Raw genomic sequence first — 10,000 nt, 5'->3', positions numbered from 1 at the left:
ACCAAGATTACAAGAAGGTAACCTCAAACTGATAGATACGAGACAAAAACAGGCTACCAAGAACAACAAAATGTAGTGGTTTTCACGAGACTAAAACAAAACCGGAGATTATTGCAAAGAGATTGGGACCCTTAAGAAAAAAAAAATCCTTCTCCATATGTTTTTAGGAACAATTAGATGGTGCAGGCTTTTTATCTCCCTTTATTTTTGCTGTTTGTCAGTCTTCTCGATATTTAAAAAACGAACAAGTAGTTTAAGAATTTTCTACCAATATGAATATACAGAAAAAAGAATTGTCCAGTGCTCATTACAAAGATAACACGCATCATCGCACATTCTTATCACATCCCACGTAATCCTAACAAAGCGTGGGACATGTAAACAAAAAATGAACCTCACCGGATTTCAAGCTCTACATGTACTTTGTGAACCCAAACCACAAAATAGCACACATTCGCACACACTAACCCAGCAGGCGGCCAGGCACACACGCAGCGAGAGCGAGATAATGAAAAACTAAAACTGCGAGCCGGTGTGAAAGACCAGAATAATCCTACTCGGATGAGAGAGAGAGAGAGGAGAGAGAGAGGAGAGAGAGAGAGGAGAGAGAGAGAGAGAGAGAGAGAGGGAGAGAGAGAGTAAGTATTTACGTCGCACTTTTTATGCTTCTCATATATTGTACGTAAATAGTCAGAAATTGAGAAAACACCTGAACTCACTTTCATAATGTAGTTTTTCTCTTACTCCTAAGCCTTCTGGTTCACTAATAGTCTTCTTATAAAACCTTACAATTGACTCTATTTTGCTCTCAGACTCCTATATGAATCCAATGGACTCAGTAATCAGGTTGTTCGTGCCGAGTCAATAAGAAGTTTTAAAAGATTAGGTATATTTATGGGTAGGAATGGAAATAGATACATCACTAATGTTTTTATACAAGGACAGCCACGTCTAGGCCTGGTGGATTCCTGCAGCTTGCTTTATGTTCTTAACACAACGAGCTCCTCTGAACACGGTCTCAGTAGATCAGGGGAATTGGAATTGAGTGGAGAGACTAAACACAGTGGAAGTGAGAGTGACATGTTACTGAACTACTGACCATAACTTTACCTACTATGCAGCACACGTACACACTAACCCACGCAGAGAGAGAGAGAGGAGAGAGAGAGAGAGAGAGAGAGAGAGAGAGAGAGAGAGAGAGAGAGAGAGAGAGAGAGAGAGAGAGTAGGAAGGGGGTGGGGGGTGAGGCGGGAATAGGGGGATCAAAGACCTCACGAACCATTTGGTATATCCGCTGCGTTCTCCTCTAAACCTAATTACACAAGTGGCATCCATTGAGCCTTTATTCAATGCTGCGCCGGACAGGTAACAACGGCCACCACCAGGTATGGGGTTTCGGAGGCTCGGTGGTAGTATTGCATTATACGAGTCTCACTGCACCAGACCTACCGCCCCATCGCAGACCATCCTATTCCATTCCAGTCCCTCAGTGGAGATAATTTCGATATCATTATTCGCGCTTGAGAAAACTAAAGAGATTCGTTGGTTTGAATTGGATAGATGGCGGGGTTCATGACAAAAACAAAGTGACGTTTGCATTTTCACGTGTATAAAAATATGGATACTGATAGATATATTTAATAGATTGGGGCTCCACAGCAAAACAAGGTGGTATATATAAGCTTAACGTGTATCAAGATATGGATACTAATAGATTTTGAAGTGTATTTATACATATGAGATACAGTGATCTGATGTGGATAGAGAGAAAAAAAGATATATATAAAAAGGTGATATTACATGTTTATGTGTATTAAGGTATGAATATTAATGGACTTTGAGACATATAAAGGAGATACATTGATTTCAGTTAGGTAGATTGAGATACATGGGAAGATAAGATAATATATATAGATACATGAAATGATCATGAATTTTTAACTATGTTTGTGTTAAGCGTTTTAAAGACATGTGCGGAATTGTGTGTCAGTCTGTATACAAAAAAAAAAAAAAACATAATTGTCTTTTCAAACTGTTCATGGTTCAATTAAAAAAAAAAAATCTGTGTCTCATATCTTTGTACTGTATTTTTTTTTTTTGTGCGTTTGTGTGTGTGGTGAATAAACTACTTAACTGTGTCTGTGTATACAACATTTATGCTGACTTGACTATATTTTGAGAGGAAGGTAAAGTATTTGTTCTGACCATTTGTGCGTAAAGAAGCAAAGGAGAAGGGAAAGCCAAAGAGAAGGGGAAGCAATTAGACAGACCAGCAGACGGGAGATCAGAGTACATAAGGTCTGGTACGCGTAAAAAAACTTAATTAATCTCGTTACCTGAAAATAAGTTTGGTCTTATCACGATGCTATCTGATTGGGTGCCTCCTCCTCCTCCTCCTCCTCCTCCTCCTCCTCCTCCTCCTCCTCCTCTTCCTCTCTTAACTCTTCCTCCTCTAACTCTTCCTCTCTTTCCTCCTCTACATGCTACTCGCGCGATTAGATTCTACCCTAATCTATTTGGAATCTCTCCTCCCTCTCTCTCTCTCTCTCTCTCTCTCTCTCTCTCTCTTTCTCTCTCTCTCTCTCTCTCTCTCTCTCTCTCTCTCTCTCTCTCTCTCTCTCTCTCTCTCTCTCTCTCTCTCTCTCTCTAACTTCCGTCCCCTATATCTGTCCCCATTCCTGAATTTAGGTCTCCTCCTCCTCCTCCTCCTCCTCTTATTCCTCGTCCACGGATTTCCCCTCATCCTCGTCTTCCTCCATTTCCTCAACTTCATTTTAAGAACTGGAGGCTGAGGAACGAAATAAGGAAATGGAGAGAGACGAACGAAAGGAATGAAGGAGAAGAAATACAGGCAGCAGAATATGAGGAAAACGAAACGAGGTTATGAAAGTCAGTAAGACAGCGAAGAAATGCGAAAGGAGAATGGAAAAGGAAATGAAGGAGTTAGGCAGGAATTGGAGGGAAGGACGACGAAGAGGAGACGAAGAGGAGAAGGAAGAAGAATAGGAAGTCATCGGAAAAAAAAACGAGATAAGGGGAACGTGCAAACACACACACGCGCGCTCACACACACACACACACACACACACACACACACACACACACACACACACACACACACACACACACACACGAGAAAAAACAACGTATCTCTTTTGTGTTTTCTTTTCTTCTGTCGCTTTTTTTTTCATTTTGTGTTTCTTTTTGTTGTACAATTTGTTTTTTCGCTGTGTTGCTAAATGTATTTCTCTCTCTCTCTCTCTCTCTCTCTCTCTCTCTCTCTCTCTCTCTCTCTCTCTCTCTCTCTCTCTCTCCTCTCCTCTCTTCTCTCTCTCTCTCTCTCTCTCTCTCTCTCTCAATTCATTAATTTAATTTTGACTATGAATTGTGAGCAAATAGAAACAATCAAAAATACTTATAGCACTAAATTCCTATTGCTATTTTACTTTACGCAACTTTGCTTTTTATTGCCATTTTACTTTTTATTTCCATTATTATTGGTTGCTTCATGACTGTTTTCCTTCTGTTGCACCTTTCACCATGAAAGAGTTCGACAGCCCACGGCTACAATTTTCAATCCAGTTCGATTTTCAACTGCGATGAAAAGAATGCACATCTGTTAACTCTCTTTTTCCCTTGCATTTTCTTTTTTTTTTTATACACATGGAAGGTGGACCAAAAACAAAAACAAAAAAAAAAAGAAAAAAGAGGTAAATTCTCGCTCAAAAACGAAAGTAAAACATTTCAAAGGATGGACTAATTAAGAGATACAGGTTTCTTGAAACTCCTCATCTCTTAGACAAGTCGAAGTTATAGGAAGAATGTACAGATTCAGACAGAGCTTCTGTGTCTGAGACTAACAGTAACCGCGACCTAAAGCTAATGGGAAGCTGCCTGGTTACCTCGTGCTCCTCTTTCCTTTGTTCAAGATATCGCATGCATTTTGATAAACTGGACTGCAACGTGAATCGTATCCCAGTTCTTGATAGCGCTTGCTTCTTGCTAAACCGACATCTTTTATTGGGCTGCAGAGTGATTTCAAACTTGCACTGTTCTTGATATCGCTTCCTTATTGGTAGACTGACATTTTGTATTAGGCTGCAAAGTGAGTCTCACCATACTGAACATGTGCATGGCAGAAATGGTTATGGCTTTTAGTAGGTGAGGTGTGTGTGTGTGTGTGTGTGTGTGTGTGTGTGTGTGTGTGTGTGTGTGTGTGTGTGTGTGTGTGTGTGTGTGTGTGTGTGTGAGAGAGAGTGTGTGAGTCTGTGTGTTACTGTCAGTATCTGCGGGTGTATCTATCAGTCATACACACATACACACCCTCCAATCGTCGTTTACCTCTAACACTCGGTACATGACATGGACAGACGGATCTATTAGAGTGGCATACATGATGATATGCAGCAGTGTACGTAATACACTTTTAATGTGGTGTCATGGAAGTACACACAGCAGGGAGATGGCGTCAATTTACAGCTCATTTCCAAACTGTGCTTCGGTTTAATTGAAACAGCAAATCTCGTATAATATATATAATAATGTATACCAGTTCGGCGCATCCAGAATTAAGCAACAGATTTATTACGCGTTTATACCACACGCGGGGCAAAATTATACGTGTCATAACAATTTCACGACGAATTACACATGCAAGAGTGTAAATATTGGTGCGCTGTGCATATCTGTTTGCACTGGTATAAAAAAAAATAAAAAAAATGTGTGTGTGTGTGTGTGTGTGTGTGTGTGTGTGTGTGTGTGTGTAAAAAATTTCGCCGCGTTAATTGCAGAGGAGAGTAATAATTGTTAAACTGGATAAGTAGGTTAGTCGCAGGGGGACTTTGACTAATTATGATGACGTGTAACTTCTGAGATTCGTAATGGCTGGTTAGCGAGAGACTAATTAACTCCGTTTCTCTCACTTGGCGCCTGGTCTCGTCCCGTCTGGCCTGGTCTGACTTAGTCTGGTCTGGTCTGAAGTGATTTGTCTTGTCTCTCTCTGATTTTGATTCTGTGTGTGAGTGAATCTGTCTGGTTTCTGTCTGTCTGTCTGAGATGATCTGTCTAGTCTCATCTGTCTGTTTGTTTGTCTGTCTGTCTCTTTTTGTGTCTGTGAATCTCTCTCTCTCTCTCTCTCTCTCTCTCTCTCTCTCTCTCTCTCTCTCTCTCTCTCTCTCTCTCTCTCTCGGTCAAAATAAAAATACTAATAATCACAAAGGATTTAATAGTATCCAAACAATCCCTTACTGACACACATATCTCGTACCACCACCACCACCGGCACCACCGTCACCACCACCACCACAAACAAATCCAAACGCACGCAGCCATAAAACAAATACCAAGTCAACAATATATTCATTCCCTCAAAGCCAACTAAAAAGTCACTGTTTATTTTTCTTTTCTTTTTTTTTATTTCCTGTACTGTGTTTAGGAAATTTCCCTTTTTCTAGATTCATTATTTTCAATTTTTTCTTACACGCACTTTGTATTTTCCTATTTGTTTATTTTTTTCAATTTTTGCTTTGAAATAAATATTATCTCTCTCTCTCTCTCTCTCTCTCTCTCTCTCTCTCTCTCTCTCTCTCTCTCTCTCTCTCTCTCTCTCTCTCTCTCTCTCTTGTTTTTGTTAATTTTCTAATCTTTCCCTTCATATCCAACCTCTGTTTTCTCGTAATTCTTTTTCTTCTTCTCTCTTATAGTATTTAATTTCTTCAGTGTATCTATTTCTTGCACAGCCTCTTCCTTTACTCCCTTTCCACAGTCTTCCTATCGTCTTTCCTTATTTTCTTCCTTCCTTCCTCCCCTCTTCTATTAAATATCTATTTCCTTATCACCTTTCCTCTTTCTCTCAGTTTACTCAGTCTTTCTTTCTTCCTTCTTACCTTCTTCCCTCTATTGATTTTTCTTCACTCTTCTCATCCTACAATTCCTTCTTTCTTTTCTTCCTTTTAATAAAAAACCTCCTTATCGTTCTACCTTCCCTTCTTCTCAGTCTACTTTCCTTCCTTCACAGAATATTTCCTTTCCTTCCTTCCTTCCTTCTTTTCCATCTCTTCTTTTGGTTCCTTACTTCTATCTTGTTTTCCCTTCCTTCTTTACTTTCTTTTACTTTTCTTCCCTCTTTCCCAGTCATCCCTTTCTTCATTCCTTCCTATATTCCTTCCTTCCTCATTGATCTGTCTTCCCCATCCCATCTCACCTCTGATCTTTCTGACCACAAAGTTAATTAAGAACAGGTGAGGAAATCTGTACCTTCTTAGTACCTTTTCACACTGATCCTCTCTCTCTCTCTCTCTCTCTCTCTCTCTCTCTCTCTCTCTCTCTCTCTCTCTCTCTCTCTCTCTCTCTCTCAAATATATTTCTCGAAGTCAGATTTAATGTATGTGTACGCCAGAGAGAGAGAGAGAGAGAGAGAGAGAGAGAGAGAGAGAGAGAGAGAGAGAGAGAGAGAGAGAGAGAGAGAGAGAGAGAGAGAGAGAGAGAGAGAGAGGGAGTTAATGGTCAACACAGTTTATTATGAAAGACATGTCATCATATTTTTAGTGATTAATGTTTGAAAGTAAAAAATGGGGAAGGAGAGAAAAATAGGGTAAAGAAAGATGGGAAAGAGAAGGGGAAGAGATAAAAAGAGGAGGAGAGGTAAGAAAGAAAAAAAAAGAGAAAGAAAAGAGAATAGAGAGGGAATAATTAAAAAAGAGAAAAATGAAAGACCGTTGAGAGAAAAATACACTAGAAAAGGTAAAGGAAAAAGAAAAGGAGAGAAAGCGAAAAACAACGCATGAAGAGAAAAATTCGAGGGAGGAAATAGAGAGAAAAAAAAACATGCAGAAGAAATGTAGATGACAAAGAAAGGGATAAAATAGGAGGGAAAATTAAAAAGAGAAAGGGAACACGTAGAAAAAGAATGGAGCGAAAAAGAAGAAACATAATAAAAGATAAGCACAACAAAATAAATTAATCCATATAAAGAAAGGAGGAAAAAGGTAATTAAAAGAAAAGAAAAAGATAATAAACAAACGAAAGAATTAAAGAGAAGAAAAAAGAAAGAAAAATAAAGAAACGAAAGAAAACAAAAACACTGAGGAAAGGAAAGCTCGTAACAAGTACGAAACACAAGAAAAAAGAAGGAAGGACAAAGGAAGAGAATAAGGGAGAAGAAGGAGAAGGAAGAAGGAATGAAGAGACAGTCTATCATAACTTAATAGTGAGGTTAAAATAATTTATTGCATGGTTGCCTTCAGGTCATAAAACACACACACACACACACACACACACACACACACACACACACACACACACACACACACACACTTTATGAGGGGCGCATGGGGCCTACTGACCTGTAATGTATCGTTAGGAATAAGCGTGTATATTTCTTAATATTTTCAAGCATAAATCACTTTATTGTGTGATATTATGACTGTAGGATGGAGAGAGAGAGAGAGAGAGAGAGAGAGAGAGAGAGAGAGAGAGAGAGAGAGAGAGAGAGAGAGAGAGAGAGAGAGAGAGAGAGAGAGAGAGAGAGAGAGAGAGAGAGAGAGAGAGAGAGAGAGAGAGAGGAATACAAATAAACACACACACACACACACACACACACACACACACACACACACACACACACACAACACAGACACACACACTCAAACTCATACTCCACACACACACACACACACACACACACACACACACACACACTCAAACTCATACTCCACACACACACACACACACACACACACACACACACACACACACACACACACACACACACACACACACAAGGGAAATGGCATACACAAACACCGAGAAAGAGGGACATAAAAGATAAACAAACAAGCGGAAAGACAAACACAACAAACGGCGCACAGTTACACGGAAAGGCTGTGATAAACAAACAGACTTATGTACGAACACACAGCACACAAAGCAAACAAAAGACGAGGATTGTGTGTTTGTGTGCGTGTCTATGTGTGTGTGTGTGTGTGTGTGTGTGTGTGTGTGTGTGTGTGTGTGTGTGTGTGTGTGTGTGTGTGTGTGTGTGTGTGGAAGAGGGAATTTCAAATAAATTAACGTGTGTGTGTGTGTGTGTGTGTGTGTGTGTGTGTGTGTGTGTGGAAGAGGGAATTTCAAATAAATTAACGTGTGTGTGTGTGTGTGTGTGTGTGTGGAAGAGGGAATTTCAAATAAATTAACGTGTGTGTGTGTGTGTGTGTGTGTGTGTGTTTTATCTTGACGTCTCACTAATGCCAATGAGGCGTCGGATTGGATCAGAAAAGACTAATAGAGACATTGGAGTGGCTCTGTTCTCCTGAATTGCCTTCCTTAACTTGTGTGTGTGTGTGTGTGTGTGTGTGTGTGTGTGTGTGTGTGTGTGGTGACTGATTTCATGCAGTTTAAGTTCGAGTCCTGAAAAAAAAGTGTTATCTAGTTCTTTTCATTTGTTTTAATTACTTATTTTATTTATTTATTCAGTTAATATTTGTTTATATGTTTACTTATTTAATTAGTAAGATAATTATTTAGTTATTTAGAGAGATACTTATTTAGTTATTTACTTATTCATTTGCTTATTTTTTTTACTTATCCATTTTACTTCTTGAAATAGTTATTTAGTTATTTACTTATTCATTTGCTTATTTTTTTTTACTTATCTATTTTATTTCTTATTTGTTTTTTTCCAAAGGAGGGCTCTCTCTCTCTCTCTCTCTCTCTCTCTCTCTCTCTCTCTCTCTCTCTCTCTCTCTCTCTGCTTCAAGAATGAAATCCTCTAATTTGCAAGGTGGTTTATCATTCGAGGTAATAAGTTTCAGTTGAACATATCTACACACACACACACACACACACACCCTGCGCTCAGTCCAGTGTGGAAGCAGAAAACTTAACTCCGACGTTCATCACAAGCCAGACATAGTCAAGAATGTTATACGATTCAAGACATCGCAAGAAATCATTGCTGAAACAACAGTGAATATACTTCGTCATCAGTGTATTAGAAGATTGTTGCTGAAATACCTCACAGCATGGATACGGAGATGCTGAACACCTTGCTACAGTCACAACGAGCGGCTTACAAGGGTGCCACGGACATAATGGTAAGCCAGTTCATCGCCAGAATATCAAGCATGGAAACGAAAATCATCGAATTACATCGGAGTCTGGAGTTCAGTCAGCACGAGACTGATGAATCAGTAGTTGAAAATCGAAAATCAATAAGTGAAAGAAAAGAACACCGAAAATGCATAGAAAACCTGACTGACAGTAATGAAGCACTTAGAGTTTAAGTCTTCGAGCTCGAAAGACGCTTCAACTATCAAGAAGACTATAGTCAAAGGAACAATTTAAGACTAAGTGGTGTTGCTGAACGCGAGGGCAGCGAGACGTGGGAGCAGACTGCTGAAACTGTGAAGACTCTGCTACAGCTTCCTGAACTTCACATCGAGCGTGCTCACAGGCTTGGACAGCGTCAGGACAGCAAGCCTTACATTATCGTGGTCCGCTTCACTCACTACACAGACCGAGAAGCAGTAATGAGAAGTACAAGCAAGCTCATGGAGACACGTATTTACATCAATGAAGATCTATGTCCCGCTTCTCAGGAAACTGTTAAGAACCAACTACCTCTCCTTCGACGAGCACGGGAACAAGGCAAAATAGCTTATTTTCGACATACGAAACTGATGATCAAGGAGGGGAACAAAACAAGCAGAACAGTGACACCACCCCCGAGGAAACCGAAGCTTCGGACCGCTCAACCCCGCATTGTAACGGAAGTCAACCCAGGTACCAGGCAGTACATGCAGGCGTCGTGGTCAGTTGTGTTCCCGTTCAGCCAGTAGGAGCTTCTGGTGGAGATTGTGAGTTGGCAGCAATGGGAAGCGAACCTGAGGATGATGGAGGCAAAACGCAGCACGTCAGTCCTACTTATAGGCAATGTATAAGAGTAGCAGCCGCCACGGGTGACATACTCGTACACACAGGCGCCACTCGTATGGAAGGGACG

The sequence above is a fragment of the Scylla paramamosain genome, chromosome 2 (genome assembly GCF_035594125.1).
Source record: "Scylla paramamosain isolate STU-SP2022 chromosome 2, ASM3559412v1, whole genome shotgun sequence".
Taxonomy (NCBI): domain Eukaryota; kingdom Metazoa; phylum Arthropoda; class Malacostraca; order Decapoda; family Portunidae; genus Scylla; species Scylla paramamosain.
Note: the sequence above shows the minus strand (reverse complement) of the source record.